This window comes from Suricata suricatta, chromosome 15, assembly GCF_006229205.1.
Source record: "Suricata suricatta isolate VVHF042 chromosome 15, meerkat_22Aug2017_6uvM2_HiC, whole genome shotgun sequence".
In the NCBI taxonomy this organism is placed as follows: domain Eukaryota; kingdom Metazoa; phylum Chordata; class Mammalia; order Carnivora; family Herpestidae; genus Suricata; species Suricata suricatta.
The window spans coordinates 61850207-61866527 of record NC_043714.1 but is presented as its reverse complement, the minus strand read 5'-3'; the positions used below and the strand labels follow the sequence as shown (position 1 = coordinate 61866527).

At 49.9% G+C, this 16321-nt stretch overlaps 1 protein-coding gene across 2 annotated transcripts in view; it reads right to left on the bottom strand.

Annotated features, from left to right (window-relative positions):
* ZHX2 (zinc fingers and homeoboxes 2) overlaps nt 1-16321 on the bottom strand; it is a 161044-nt gene that overhangs the window by 144289 nt on the left and 434 nt on the right. The window lies entirely within an intron of this gene.

Genomic DNA, 16321 nt, shown 5'->3' with positions numbered 1-16321 from the left:
GGAGCGGTTGCTGCCTCAACCACCCCCTCAAATCTGGGGGCTAGGCGGGAGATGAGGCAGGCCGGCTCTCCTGCCCTGGGGACCTGGGGTAAGTGAAAAGGCACGTTGTGTCAAAGGTATAAAGGGCCTAAAAGGGATAGAACACTGTATCCTTAACATTAATGAATGGAAGTGCAATAGAGGGAGGAACACGTTTTGTATCTTTGGTAAAATCTGTTGTTCTGGAATGAACTTTGAGACTGAAAAGTTTTAAAGAAGCAGAAGGGCCCTGAGCATTTCACAGCCCAGAGACAGCCTTGGTTTTCTCTACTATAAAACCTCAGAGGGGCAGACGAGGTGACCCCAAGTGTTGGCTTTATCATTGGCTGGCTGACTTTCTGAGACAGGAACTTTGTGCAAAGTTGGGAACCAACCAACGCTGGGCTGTTCAATCACAGGATCAACTGGTTGAAGGCTCTTGCTTTCTAAGCAGAGCCCAGGTGCCACAAGCCATGTTTCTGAAGCCAAAACTCAAATACATGATCATTCTTGGGTGGGAATGATCGAAGTTCTGAAGTTATCTTTCAAGGGCATTTTTGAAAGTCTAGAAAGTCCCACAGAGAAATAAATCAGATTTAAAGCACCATAGTATCTCTAGTATTCACCAGGGTGTCTGATGCCTAGTAGGTGTCTGAATATTTCCTGTATGAATAAAGAAAATGTCCAGCATCCGTAACGCTTCTGGTGTACCTCGGAATGGATAGGCATGGCAGAATACCCCTACGGCATGCAACTACTCACCCAAGAGCACTGCTGCTTAGTCCTTGGCCTTTCCCGCATCCCCTACCAGACTCCCAACCTCAGGCATTGAGTGTTGGGTTGAGAATCAGCTAGATCTGCCCGTGAGGCTGGGCTCCACCCCGTCCTAATTATGTCACCCCTCAGAGCCTCCGTTTTCTCATCTGTCACGTACAGATAATCAGCCCTCTCTCAGGAGTAAATTAACAGTAAAGGACCTCCCAGGGGAGTTGGGTGGAGCACGTAAATGTGTCCACACAGAGCTGAGAATCCACCTGGCGCATTGCACTCTCGAGGTAAATGCCGGTGGTCATCAGAGTTACTCTTGTGCTCCACATCATTAGTGCTTGGCAGCAGCTATGGGCTCATTAATGTTCATTTTCTTTATGCCACACTGGATGTTCAAGGTAAAACCAAATTGTAATGGTATTCTATAAAGTATAAGAAAGGTAAAGATGTTGCAAAAATTTATTTTTAATGTCTGGTGGCCTTTCAGAGCATTAGGACCACTCCTCCACATCAATAGGTAAAACAATTGAGCACTGTCCTTAGAGCCAAAATGGCACTGGACTAAATGTCAGGAAGCTGTATTTGAGTCTGGGCTTTGCCACTCATCCTCTTTACTCCCTGATACTCAGCCAGGCTGAGAGGAACAATGGCTTGCTGAAATATCACATCCAGTCCAGGGCTGCACATGATAGGAATATGTATTATTCACCAAACATTCACATCCCGCCCCCTTGACTCTCCTCACCCCCTGGTTTTCGAGCATCCTAGAGTTAGGCAGGGTCCTATGAACAGAGGTGATAGCTTTAGGGAGTGCATATGTGACCCTTTAGTTTTCTTTTAAAATTTTTAAAAAATATTTATTTATTTTTGAAAGAGAGAGAGAGTGTGTGTGAGCAGGGAAGGGGCAGAGAGAGAGGAAGACAGAATCTGAAACAGGCTCCAGGCTCAGAGCAGTCCGCAGAGAGCCCAAGGCAGGGCTCAATCCCACGAACGGTAAGATGAGCCAAAGCTGGACGCTTAACCCACTGAGCCACCCAGGCACGCTGCTAACGCTAACCCTTTAATTTTCTTTTCCTCTGCTCCAGCAGCCTGCAAGTCAACTGTTTCAGATGATGAGCCGACCAAGTCAAGGCTGCCTGGATCCCCGAGTCTCAGCTTAGAAGAAAGCTACCTTGATGACCCACTGCCTTTCAGTATACCTGCTAAGACTAAGAGATAGACCTCGCTTTGTTAAGCCTCTAGGATACTGGGCTGACAGGTCACTGCATCATACGTGACTACTCATGTATCTCTATTCAGTGCCTGTTCCCGAGGGCTCATTGCATGTCTGTCACAGAATGGCCAGTGATCCTCAACCACACACTCCATGCACTGAAATCTCAGTGATGCCACTTCCCCATCACATAAGATGGCCCAGCAAGATTATGAAGATTTAGTAAATCTCCATCTCTCTCATGACAGGTATTTTTTTCTTCCCTCTCCAGAGCAGGGAAAAATTATTGACTGAATTGTGAGAGGACAAGTATCTTGAGAATGAGAAGCTGGCCAAGAATCACCTGGTAAGGGAGAGGAAAAAGACGCGCCTGTTACTAATTCTCCCTGTGCAGCCTTTCTGGTAATCCATGTGCTAAGGCACTGAATACAGACTTTTTTTAAAATAATTTCCACACCCAACATGGGACTCAAACTCACGACCCTGAGATCAAGAGTCACACGCTCTTCCAACTGAGACAGCAAGGTGCCCCAACACAGACTCTTAATACTCTTTACCTAACACTCCAACATTGTGACATGGCCAGTCCCTGGAGTCTGATGTCACTCAGACCTGGCCTTAAATCCCAGCTTGGCCATTTCCTGTATAACTCAGGCAAGCTGATTTCTTGAAACTTCAATTTCCTCATACATAAAATAGGTAGAAAAACGTCTACCAAGTGGGGTTGATGAGAGAATTAAGCAATTTATAACAAGGTAGAGTATACACCATACTTGGTTCAATGGTGGGTACATAGCATTCACTCAGTTTGGTTTCCTTCTTCTCTATCACCTTTACAGTAGAGTTTGGTCTCAAGTTCAGACTTCGTAAAAAAGAAAAGACAGTTTAATATTGAAAGTACTAGAAAGACCCTGCAACAACCCCTTTGATATTGCCGTAGGTGTCACAGGGGAAGGCGGAGACGGAGTTCCCAAGAGGAAACTTGGTACAGCCAAGTTGGAGGGAGGAAGTGGATCCAGACTGCCAGAGATCCAGAAGAGGCAGTGGGGCCGAGCCAGGGAGGCAGGGAGCTTGGCAGAATTTGGCCAAAAGATCCTGACTCTGCGACAAAACCAGCTAGGGACGGAAGTTTCCTCCGCTGCTTCCGGTTACAAAAGGGTCCATCGACTGTGCTTCCAGGCAGTGTCAAGGACCTGCCACCAGGGGCAGCAGCGAGCAGCAGCACATCCGGCTGCTAACTTGTGTTGACCTAGGCTCCCAACAGGCTGGGTGAAAGGGTCCTTGACTCATCCTCAGTCACAATCCAATCACACGAGAGACATTCACTTTGAGCCTACTAAGTGGGCCAGCCTTGTGCTGGGAAACTTTCACTTGCGGTGGGAGGTAGGGGGGCAGGGGGGCGGGCCACAGTTTCCCTGGGAGACAGACGTGCAAATAGACAAAAATCCATGTGCTAAGGTTTCTAAGGGGTTATTTCTCTGGCACCCTAGCATCTCGGAAGAAGGAGCAAGTCACAGCAGGAAGAGTAGGTCTTGCTAAGTTTGGGGGTGAGTCTTTCCAGGGCAAAGGATGTATGTGTGGAAAGGAATGAAAAGGAGAGGGTGGCACACAAGGTTTAGGTGTCAGTCTTGTCTGGCTGAGGTCTAGGGTGCATGGCAGAGGGGGCCAGGGAACTAGTTATAGAGGAATAAGCCTGCTAGGCAGAGGTCAGCTCTCCAAAAGCCACCACGCTAGGGTCAGGAATTTGGACTTGATCCTGTGGGTTAGAAGTCACTAAGTGGGAGTCCTCAGAATGGACAGGAAAGCACACCGAAAAAAAAGTTGTGATTTTGAATGCCTTTAGATTGGGCATATGCTTTCCACTTTGACCCATTCCCCACCACTTCCTACTGCCCTATACTTCACCCCATCGCTCTCCTATACTACCTGCAAAGCCCCTGAAAGCATTTGGGTTTGTGACTCCTAGACAGCCAGTGACATGAAGAGGATTTTAGGAGGGTAAGGAAACATGATCAGATGTGGTGTTCAAGAACTGCCAATTCCTATCATTTTTGTAACTGGCACATATCTTCTATATCCAGAAATCTCGAAGTTGCTTCCACAAATCCTCTACCAGGATCAATCAGTGCACCCCTCCCAACCCTGAAAGACAAGCAAGCTGATCTGCTGTAACCGAGGCCACCGACAGGGTCCTTTCTCCCAGCAGGGGAAAACCAGGGGACGGTCAGTTCAGCAGAAAGGACTGGAAGCCACCCTTCCCTGCCTCACGTTGGCCCCAAGCCTTATCTATCAGGCATTTTCTCACACCTAGGAGCACAGGAATCACACTCTGGCTTTGGTGGTAATGGAGCAAGATGCAAGAGTGTCTATGGCCCAGCCAGAAAATGCCAGAAGTTCGAGCGGAGCCCATGCTGGGCTCTGGGGATAGGACCCACCAGTGCGAGGACAGGCTTGGCAGGTCTGAGGAGAGCCTGGGTGACCAGTTCCTTCATCCCAGGACACTCCCTGCTCGCTGGGTGACCGCCCTTTCTGTGGGGTAGGGGTGTGGCCCCTAGTCATTGATTCATGGCACTGGGATATCCCTCAAACTCCAGTGACTCAGAGGCAGCCTCATAGTTCATAAGGTCAGAGATACGTCAGTGACAACACAACGATATGAGACAGCCTTGCTAGGGCACCGCCTAGGTGCCGGGTGCTGTGCTAAGTACTTCACAGGTGTTATCCCCTATATTTCACACAGCAGCCTTAGAAGCAGGGGTTCTGGTCCTGCAAGTCCAGCTAGGCCCCCTGTGTAGACCAGCCAAGGCACACGTTCCCCCGCTAGACAGAGAACACCTCCAGGGAAGGAGCTGTGACTTGGTCGCCTCTGTGTCCCTTCCCCTGCTCCCAACACTGAACATAGTACCTGATACACAGGGAGCAGGGTAGTGGCAAGGCCAGGGCAAGGGGGAGGTAGCGGTAAACTAGGCACCTGGGACAGAGAACTGAAGGGGACACTCCCTCTGAAGCGCTGACGCTGCATCTGCAGGAGCCTGGATCCGAGCACCACCTCATACTTGGCACACTGGGTGCCTCGCTTGCTTTTCCCCAGCCCAGGCCCTGGATGGTTCACTGCTCAGACCAGTGCACGAATCCTGCTCTGCTGCCCTCTAGCCATGTGACCGACCTTCCTCACCCCGTGCTCAGTTTCCTCACTGGCAAAACGGGGCTGACGACAAAGCCAAAGACTGGCGAGGGCACGGCAACATCAGAACCCTCATATGCAGCTGTCGGGAATGTGCGGGGTGCTGCCATTTTGCAGAACGGTTTGGCGTTTACTTAAAAGGTAAAGCAGGGGCGCCTGGATGGCTCAGTCGGTTGAGCGTCCGACTTCGGCTCAGGTCCTGATCTCACGGTTCATGGGTTCAAGCCCTGTGTCAGACTCTGTGCCGACAGTTAGCTCAGAGCCTGGAGCCTGTCTTCAGATTCTGTGTCTCCCTCTCTCTCTGACCCTCCCTTGCTCACGCTCTCTCTCTCTCAAAAATAAATAAAACATTTAAAAATTTAAAAAAAAAAAAAAGGTAAAGCAGAGGGTGACCATCCAATCCAGCAATTCAACTCCCAGGTATGGTCCCAAGAAAATGAAAACACACCTCCACACAAACATGGTGCTCAAGTGTTCACAGCAACATTATTATAATGCCCAAAATGTAGAAAGCCAGTTGCTGACAGGTGAGTGGATAAACAAAACATGGGCTGGATGGCCCATTTGCCCCTCCTACAATCCCTACATTGAAGCTCCATCCCCAGTACTCCAGAATGTGACTATATTTGGAGATAGGGCCTTTATTTTTATTTTTTTTACTGTTCACTACTTTTTGAGAGAGAGACAGAAAGCAGGGGAGGGGCAGAGAGAGAAACCCAAGCAGGCTCCATGCTGGCAGCTCAGATCCCTATGTGGGGCTCAAACTCTCAAACCATGAGATCAGGACCTGAGCAGAAGTCAAGAGTTGGAGGCTTAACTGACTGAGCCACCCAGGCGGCCCTGGAGATAGGGGCCTTTAAAGAGGTGATTAAGTTAAAACAAAGCCATTAGTGTGAGCCCTAGGGCAACGTGCCTAGTGTCCTTATAAGAGGAAATCTGGATGCACAGAGGGACACCAGGGATGTGTATGCACCAGGAAGAGGCCGTGTGAGGACAGAGTGAGAAGGCAGCCATCTGCGAGCCAGGGAGAGAGAGAGAGAGGCCTCAGAAGAAATCCAGTGTGCTGACACCTTGATCTTGAACGTCCAGCCTCCAGAACAGTGAGAAAATAAATGCCTGTTGTTTAAGCTATCCAGTCTGTGGCATTTTGCGATGGCGACCCTCTCAGGCATAGCCACACAATGGAATACCATTTGGCCTTAAAAACAAAGAAGGACAGATGCACACTATAACACGGATGCGCCTCAGAAACACTGTGTGAAAGGGAAGACCGCCCAGCACACGGTTTCTCCTCTGTGGGATGTCCAATGAGGGCGGGTCTACCGAGACGGAAGTAGCTCAGGTTGCTAAGGCCTGGGGGAGGGGCTGGGGAGGGCGCTGGAAAGGGACTGCTAACGGACACAGGATCTGTTTTTGAGATGATGGAAATGTTCTAAAACTAGTTTGCACAACTGTAAATACACTAGATGTCAGGTAATTGTACATTTTACACTTGGGTGAATTCTAAAGTATGTATATTTCACCTTAAGCTATTTTAAAAGAGAGGCTAGCGCACAGACCCACGTATAGAGTTGCACACGGCTTGGCACATAGTGCCCCATATATTCTAACTGGTGCTTCTTAACATGCTCAAAGAAGTATCAGCTGCTCAAAGTTGCCTGAAGTGCCTCAGATTCCTTTATTCTTTGGGGGGACATCAGGGAAACTAACCTGGGCAGTCACTGGTGATTCTATATCCCTAAGCGACCTGTCCCTGCCCACAGGGGACTCCCAATCAGCTGGTTGTGGCCGCAGCATGCCTGACGCAGCAGAACTGCTGCCGTCTCAGATGCTACAGACCCGTGCTGCAATCCTGGCACTAACCTTCACACTGTCTGCTCAGCAAGGCTGCTGTAAAAGGTCCTGGACGATGGCGTGAGGGTGTGAGGAGCCTACACACAGTTGGCATTCAACAAATTGGGGGCGGGGAACCCAACTATGTGCAAGAAAGCCCTTTGTCCTCCAGGGGAGCTCAGTTAAGCATCTGACTCTTGATTTCGGCTCAGGTCACTGATCTCATTCGTTGAGAGATTGAGCCTCGTGTCGGGCTCTGTGATTCTCTCTCTCCTCTCTCTCTGCCCTCCCCCACTCACATGTACACTCACTCTCTCAAAATAAATAAAAAAATATTTTTTAAAAAGCCTTTTTCAAGCCCTAACTGCACATGCGCCCTTGTGTTACCCTGGTGCTGGCTGGTGGCTCGGCCACTGTTTCTAATCAGTGACGGAGGAGCCACAGGCCTCTGGCTGGAGCCATGGGTGCGCACAGGGCAGGATGTGTGGCACAGGCCTGTGCCCAAGGAGCACCAGGTGCAGAAGAAGACTGCCGGCTCTCCGAGAGCCTGGACAAAGGGCTTCCCGCTCTGCTGTCCCCCGCCTGTTAAGTGGAAATAAAAGCGGGGCACCTGGGTGGCTCAGTCAGTTAAGCGGCTGACTTTATCAGGTCATGATCTCATGGTTCAGGGGTTCTGTAATTCCCAAGATTTCAATATCACCCCAAAACCAGAAACCGCCAGGGAGACCGAGTCACGCATGTAAAAGCAAAGGGCATTTATTATTACGGGCTTAGGCTGGCCGGGCCCAAGTTGGGGCTCACAGACTTTACCAGCGCAGTGGATCCGTGCTGAGAGCCCCCAACAAGGGCTGAGCAGGGTTTTTATGGGGTTTGGAAGGGGGAGCTACAAGAAATCGTGACATCCAATCATCATTGTATAACAGCATTGGCAGTAACTCTAACCATACACATTGTCCAGGGTGTTCGTTACTTTTGGCGGGACCCAATGACAACATTCAGAGTACCTTTAAAATCGACCAATTACAGGGCGAGCCTCAGGTCTTGTTTGGTGACTATCGGGTTAACTTTAACATGAGGTAACAGGGTCCTATCTAAAGTTCTCATCTGCAGGCCTCACCCTTAGGAATGTGGGGAGAGGTAGCTGGCCTTCCCTGATTGGATAGTGCAAAGTGGTCTCTCCTGCTTTGGGAAATGTGTAACCGCCTAATAGTTCTGGAGAAACTGAAACTTCTAGATCAGAGGTGAAACTTAAAGCCTGTCATGGCATCTGTTTGGTTTAGCCTTACAGTTCGAGTCCCACATCAGGCTCCGTGCTGACTGCTCAGAGCCTGGAGCCTGCTTCAGATTCCATCTCTCATTGCCTCTCCTTTCATCATGCTCTGTCTCTCTCTGTCTCTCAAAAATAAAAAATAAACATTAAAAAATTTTTTTAAAAAGCATTCTTGTATCCCTTAGGATTCTCACGAGCTTTTCATTGTTCCTGTAATGTCTGTGTGATTGTCACTGCAGTTGCTAAGGGCCAAATGACTGAGAACTTCCTGAGGGCAGGGACGTTGTTTTCGTCCTCTGGCAGGTGCTGAGTGTTCGCTGACTGCGTAGAGGAAAAGAAGTGTTTAGGGAAGCCTCCGAAACACAAGAGCTGCAAGCTATAGAGGAGAAAAGGTCATACTCTGCCATATGATCACGTGATCTTCAGCAAATCCCCTTACCTCAGTTTCCCTAAGATGGACTAAGTGCTCCCTGAAGTTTCTTCCAGCTAGAACATTCCTGGATCCCACAAATGCACCATGTTGCTATTAGACTCATCCCCTGCTCCCCAAATCTTCCTCTGGTAATCCCAGAGGACATTAGACTTTGTAGCAGAAGACCCGTAAATCCCATTTCTGAAAGTGCTGAAGTCAGGCCGTGTTCAATTTCACACTGCCGCATACAGCCCTCCGTCTTTGGAATGTCTACTGTTAACCCATGGAGTGATCCAATCCGTGTAGGCTCTGTGGCTCTGTGGGCCCAGAAGCCCCTGCTCTTGGGGACACCGTGAAGTCCTGCACTCTCCTGAACCACGCGGCTGTCAGAGGTTCACCGCATTTTCGTAATTAATTCTGTAACAAAGTTTCCCGGAAGAAAGTACAGCATAATGACCCCTCAGCGCTCCATCAGGGAGGGGAGAAGAGGGTCTGTGCTTCTCTGCTCCTGCCTGGAGACACCACCACCCCTTCCTGTCAATTTCTTGACCTGGGGGCAGTCTTCCCGGCTTCTAGCTGTCAGTCCTCTCTCTCCATTTCCCACTGCCCTCCCCCCATCGCAAAGCCACACCCCATCCCTACCCGCACTGGCATTCTGGCCTTTCTCTGCCCCTTCTGGGTCACCACCCCCCATAAACAACTCAGCTATGACATCCAACTCCGACCAGACTGTGTGCAACTATCTTAAAGGAGCTGTTTCCAAAAAGGCAAGGGTGTAGTGCAAATGAAAATAATTTCTAAATGTCCTCCTCCGCAGGTCAGGGAGATTCCATGGGGACTCTGGGTATACCCGGGGGCGCGGGGCGGGGGTGGGGGGGCTGAGATGGCTTTGTCCTTACAGCGATTCAGCTCAGCCTTGTATTTTAAGAACAGCGGGAAAGTAATATCTGCTGAAAGGAGTTTTCTGTGCGCTATTTAACTAAATGGCTCTGCAGCTGGAGAAAGCCATAGGCAGACGTGTTATGATTCAAGGGCTCCCAATTACAATGATCCTCTTTTATTGTATAAAAACAGCAACATAGCCATCTCCACCCTCCCAACGCCTGCTCCCTCCATCTCCTTTCCCCATTGGCTGGCAAGGCTGTTCAGCATCCTGAAAGTAGCACCCGGAGCGGAGCGCAGCCTGCAGCCCGGGGCATTCCTCCCTACAGCCAAAGAGAGGGTGGAAAGGGGGCAGTGCCCCCTGAGGAATGTTCTGTTATAGACCCTGCTGGAGGCTTGAGGGGTGTCTTTTGGGGGCAGGGGTGGGGGCAGCTGGATTGCAAGCATGGATTTGGAATTCTGTTTTGACTAAACTTACACACACGCACCCTCACGCATGCGTGGACGCCCACATCCCTACACCCCTTTAGCAGAAAAGCAGACTGTCTAGAAGCACGTTCTAAGACTGTCCCCCCTCCCCATCCCTCCTTCCAGGCTGGGGTGGGGCACCTCCGCAAGATTTCAGAAAGACCTGGTGATGACTAAGAGCATCAGCCTTGAGGGGCACCTGGGTGGCTCAGTCCGTTAAGCGTCCGGCTCTTGACCGGCTCCGTCGTGATCTCGCAGTTTGTGGGTTCAAGCCCCACATCGGGCTCTGCGCTGGCAGTGGAGAGCCTGCTTGGGATTCTTTCTCTCTCCTCCTCTCTGCCCCTCCCTGGCTTGTGTGCTTGGTCTCTCTCTCTTTCGCAAAATAAATTTAGAGGTGCCTGGGTGGCTCAGTTGGTTAAGCATCCAGCTTCAGCTTAGGTCATGATCTCATGGTTGGTGAGTTCGAGCCCCACATCAGGCTCTGTGCTGACAAACAACTCAGAGTCTGGAGCTTGTTTCAGATTCTCTCTCTCTCTCTCTCTCTCTCTCTCTCTGCCCCTCCCCTGCTCATGCTCTACCTCCCTCTGTCTCTCAAAATAAATAAATGTCAAAATAAATTTAAAAACTAAAAAAAAACCCTTACTTTAAAAAAAAAAAGACATCAGCTTTGGAAATCAGACTGATCTGAATTTGAATGCTGACTTGGCAACTTTTTCTCGGTGACCTTCAGCAAGTACCTAACCTTTCTGAGCTTTGATCCTGTCTTTAAAACGGGGCTACAGCCCTGCTTTCAAAGTACTCCTCGTAGTCAGACTGAATGACACAGTGAAAGAAGAGTATTTAGCAGAGTGCCTGGTACATAGTAGGTGCTCAATCTGGGGGACACATCGCTGTTCTAAGGGCAGAAACACTGTGGTGTTCTGGGCGTACAGGGAACTTTGTATTCATTCAGCGTCACCACTAAGAGTGGACAAGGCGGGGAGGCGGGGCGAGACAACTGGGGGTGGGGCATGAACGCCAGCCCCACTGAGGAGCGTTTTCCTCCAGTCTTTCTGCAGCACTGTTTTAAACCATAATGTTTGCACAGCCTGTGCCTATGCACGCATGCATGCTGCCTCAATTTTGACTCCTGGTCCTTCCTGGGTTTTCTCCAGATGTTCCAGAGTCCAGAAGCTGCAGCTGCAGGCACCCAACCAGGCTAAGGAAAACCCCGTAGCCCAGAAACTCTTGCCATTGTCTTCCCTTGTCCTTTCTCAATAGCAGGCTCCTCTCTCCCACAGAGTCTGTCCAGGGCCCCCAACAGGGAGGATTCCCTCCCAAAGAAGGAGCTAATTCAACCTGGCCACTCTCTGAGGCCCCAGGGATCCATGAGTCTACGCCCCACCCTGGACACGACAGGGAACGGTGCCCAGGATTTTGCTGGCTTCCCCCTGCGGGGTTAGCCAGGCATGGCTTGAAACCCGAAAGTAAACCCATCATATGCTTCTCACTCTTCTATCCCAAACCAAGCCTGTGCACCCCCAAAACATACCACAAATCTCTTACACCAAAGTGAGTGCCCGGGACATGCTTCTTAATATTGGTCTCCCTTGGATCAACAGTCCAAGTGTTCCATTCGCTGCAGATCCTATGTGGCAACTCTACTGCAGTGAAACACCCTGTAATAAGATTCAATGTCCACGAAGTGTTTCTAGTACTAGAGGCTTGGAGGGGGGCCAAGGGGAGGAAGAAAAGTGTGTGCACTGTGGCTTTTTGCAGGTAAATTGTCCACCAGGGTGGTAAAGGCAGGGGTAAGCAAGAAAACTGGTTCTGGCTCTGGCCTCTTTTAGTCCATTTTAAAGTTTAGGTGGAAACTGATACACTGTTGTCAGGACTGTTTTTCTCCTTGGGGGTCTGTTACACACCCACGCACACGCTCACACCATTGCCAATCAGCCCCTCTTAAAAGTAAGACTAAGCTGAGGCACAGGAAACACATTGTGGGTGGATGTTTTTAAAATCACAACCTGCTCATGCAGGGTGGGGGCCTTAGAGAAGGGTAGGGGAAGGGAATCAGGAGGGATTTTTTTTTTTTAGGGGGGAGTTTTTTTTCTAGTTGAAAAGGAAACCACCTTGTCAATACTAAAAACAGTGTCCACTTTATTGTCCACCACCGGCCATGTGAGCAGCCAGACGTCCAGGCATCCTTTCAGAACTGCGCTGTCTGGATTTGACCATGACACAGCACATTGTAGTACCTACCGCTGCACCGGGGTCTCACTGCGACTTTCCAGGAAGGCTTTCCATCTTAGTGGTTATTCAGCCCTGCCGCTAACCAGTGCATCTGCGTCAGGGGGAGGCAGGAGGGGAATGCACTGAGATGGGGGCAGTCTGAGTCTTGGAATCAATGATCAAATCCATGTATGTTAATCACTTGGCATCTCAAGGATACAGTAAAGTCACATGCCAGAGGTCGTGACAGTGACCGTGATGAGGCTGGTGACAGCAGGTGATGTTTACTGAACAGTGTTAGGCATTGTGCTAATAAGCACTTTTATAAATTTCTTCTTAAGCTTCACAACAGCCCTGAACGTGGCTATGAGAATGATCTCTGTTTTCGAGATGAGGAAACTGAAGTTCAGAGGTAAGTAATAGCCCAAAGTCATAAAGCTAATAAATTGAGCAGAGAATCAGCCCTCGCTGGAGGAATCCTGAGGAAGGAACCTATCAGAAGGGTCCCCAAGGCCTTCTGATAGCATCCCCTCCATTTAAAGCAAAGGTGAAGGGTCATGACCAAAGTTATTCTGATGCAGGTAATACTGAGCGGTCTGAGGGTCGGGAGAAAGGCCAGCTGTGGTGTCTGGGGAGGAACGGAGCCCCCCTCCACCGTTTCCAGCACCTGAGCTATGAAAACGGAGAGCTACTTGTGTCCTGGTAACAGCTGACTAACATTGGGTTAATTTTGGATTCCTATTGGCAGGATCTAAAAGAAAAACTCCTCATTGTCCCTCACTTTTTTATTGCACTCCATCTTCTTTTTGCCCTGAGGCAAAGCCGGTCCCCTGGTCTGAAACTTTTTATTTCAAACCGGAACCAAGCTGATTTGTCTGCACAAGGCACACTGCTGTCAGCCTTACCTTCCTAAACACTTGACGTCCGTCCTCAGAAATCTGCCATAGCTCCCCAGTACCTATGGATTACCAGCTGCCCTCCTCCACATCCACCCTCTGGTCTGGCATCATCTCTCTGCACAACCGCCCCTGCACCCCCCTCTCCACCTCCTCAGAATATGCTTGGCTGCCAGAACGCAGTTTTACCTTCACCAGAAATGCCTTTCTTCCTCTCTAGGCCCCACACACTTCACCTGCCACCTCAACAACCATCCCGCCATGCACCCCAATTTGTTCATGGCAGCAGTGTGCCCACCTTAAAAATACAGGATCGCCCCTTCCTGGTACATTTGGGTGGCCAGGTGGCGCAGTTCTGGTTGATGAACCAAGGACAGAAGTCCCTGAGAGGGGCATCTCTTCCCAAATGTAACAGTAAAGCCCTCCTAGGTACATGTTCAATGCCTCGTTCAACCTGCTTTCTCTTTCCTAGGATGGAGATGTGAAGCCCGGAGATGCGGCAGCCACCTTCCCACCTCAAGAACACAGACCTGGGATCAGAGGCCTATCCCTAAGGATGCTGCAGTGGAAAGACAGAGCCTGGGTCCCCAGTGGTACAGCCCAGGCTGTGCCACCTCCCTTCTTACTGTCTGACACGAGCAAGCCCCCATCCGGCTCAGTCACCAGCGATCAGGATCTCTGATGCTAACAGCTGAGTACAATCATATCTGACACACCTCCAGACACTGTTCCTCCTCATTCCATGGGTCAGTTCAGATGCTTCCCCCTTTAGGAAATCCTCCAAGATTCCCTCACAGCACAATAATTACGCCCTTCATTGTGCTTCCGCAGTAGTTACTTTTCTCAATTACAGCACTTAGTTAATCCTGCTTGATTTGGACTGCCGGTCTGCTCAGATTCCTCGGGGGTAGGGGGTCCGGACCCCGCCAGCATCTCCACAGTGCCTGGAACAGGGCTTTGCATGGAGCGGAGGGGGCTTTCTGTCACCAGTATCTCCATGACGTCTAGCACAGTGCACTGGAGCGTGACGTGTGGGTGTTCTGGGGTCTGGCGCTCTGCTTACTGTTTGGCCTTGGGCAAGTCGGAGAACCTCTCTGTGCCTCTGCTTCCTTGTCCATAAAAAGGAGAGACTAACAGTACTTACCCCCCAGGATTGTCACGAAGACAAAATAATCACGAGCACTTATAAGGGTTCTTGGCATATCAAAGTGTTTAATGCTGCAGACTCTTATTAGGATGAGGACTACTACAGTTGGGAATGAACAAATAAATCAACACGTAGCTGCTAAATAAATGAATGAATAAATGAAGGAATAAAACCCAGGAAAATTCTGGATGTCAGACCCCAGGCCAGTGTCACTGTTCCTTCTTTTTCACAACTACATTTGCCCCTTTACTTTTTTGTTCTAATGGGATCAACTGCTGTAATGGGAGTGTTTAGAAATAAGGCCTGGCTCGGAACACTGATTTCACTTTCTGCTCTGCAGCTTTTGGCAAATGTCTTTACCTCTCTGAGCTTCAGTTTCTTCAACTGTAACCTAAGGATCGTAATTGTACTTATCTCACAGGGTTATGATAAAGCACATAAAATAGTAAGCATTGTGCCTGACATACGAAAACAGTAAACATTAGCAACCATTATCAACATTGTCATTATTCTCTTTGTCAAACGCCAGGCATCCCACTCAATTCCACAGCCGGGATGGAGATGAGGCCCTTGATGTGGGGGTCACCTTTCCGCATGTCAAGATACACCGCATGTCAAGATACACCGCATTTACAGCAGGAGAATACCCTTCCTGAGTGTCCACAAACACTGTCATTTTGATCTCTTCCTTTAAATGGGGATTGGTTAATATATCTCTTGTACCCTAAATCCTTGACCTTGGAATTTCCCCTTAAGAGCTGTTAACTTCACGTGGATCCTAGTGGACATCAAACTTGGCCAGAAGGTACATAAGCACACAAGAACAATCACAGAGCACGGCGTTCCCACACCAACGAGATTCCCACAGATCACAGGTCTGTTCCTCCTGTCAGTGACACTTTTCAATCTTACTTGTAGATTTCTGCCCCCCCCCCCACTGTAGAAGAGAATATGTATATGGCTTAATATAATTTTCCCTTTAAACTTGAATCAAACCTTTATGTTAGCTCCATTCAAGCACTTGAGGGCTCCATTAATCTATTTTTACTTTTAAACATGCCATTTTACAAGATATTTATTCCACTTGGTTCTCATCCAAATGCTGTTTGACATTACTGCCCTGGGACTGAACTGCTTAAACTCAGGGCCCTCTCATAAATAGAAAATCACCTTTTGACTGAAATCTTGAAGAGCTCTCAGAAGCTCACCCCCCTTCACTTCAACAGGCATTAATTTCTGCTCTACACAAACGAATGTGAGTGTATGTGTGAGTGTGAGAGTGTGTGCGGGTGTGTGATGTTTTAAGAGGATAAGTTGGGAGGTCTGAGCTACCCAGGGGATGAGGGGGTACTTCCTGCCCCTCCAAAACCTGCCCACTGGCCGGCCTCAGACCTGGGGAGCTGCTAACTTGGAGATGAGATCATCAGAGATCAGGTAGGGGACGAACTCCAGGGCCTGACCAGACTTAGGGGACCCCCGGCCGGGCAAAACCTCTTCCAAAGGGGACGGGTCCAGGGAAAGTCGTCATTCCCCTACCTTCCGCCTCCCCACCTCCGTACAAACAAAAGGCCATCCCCAAACAGCTGAAGGCAGGCAGAGACCCCACTGGCTTTGAAGCCGATCAATCAGGTGGAAGCCCGAGCAAATTACAACTTGGCTTCCCCAAGTTTTCTCCCCAGCCTAACAGCCACCCTCCTCCCCCTCCGCCTCCGGGCTCTCCGCACAGCCACAGCACCAAGGGGACCGTCCTGTGATGCTCGCTAGTTTCCAACTTTCCGCGCCTCTCCGTCTCCGCAGCCTCCCGCAGAGCGGCTGGGGGGGAAAGGGCAAGTTTGCAAAGGCGAGGATACCAAGTCCCGGGGAAGCCACAAAGACGCCGCAACACCAACAAAGATGAACCTCGCGTGGGGCGGACGCCAGCGCCAGCTGCCGCTCTGGGGGCGTGCGTGGGCTCGGCTGGCAGAGGCGACCGCGGGCGTGGGCCGGCCAGCGGCGGCAGCGGGGGGGGTGGGAGGACCC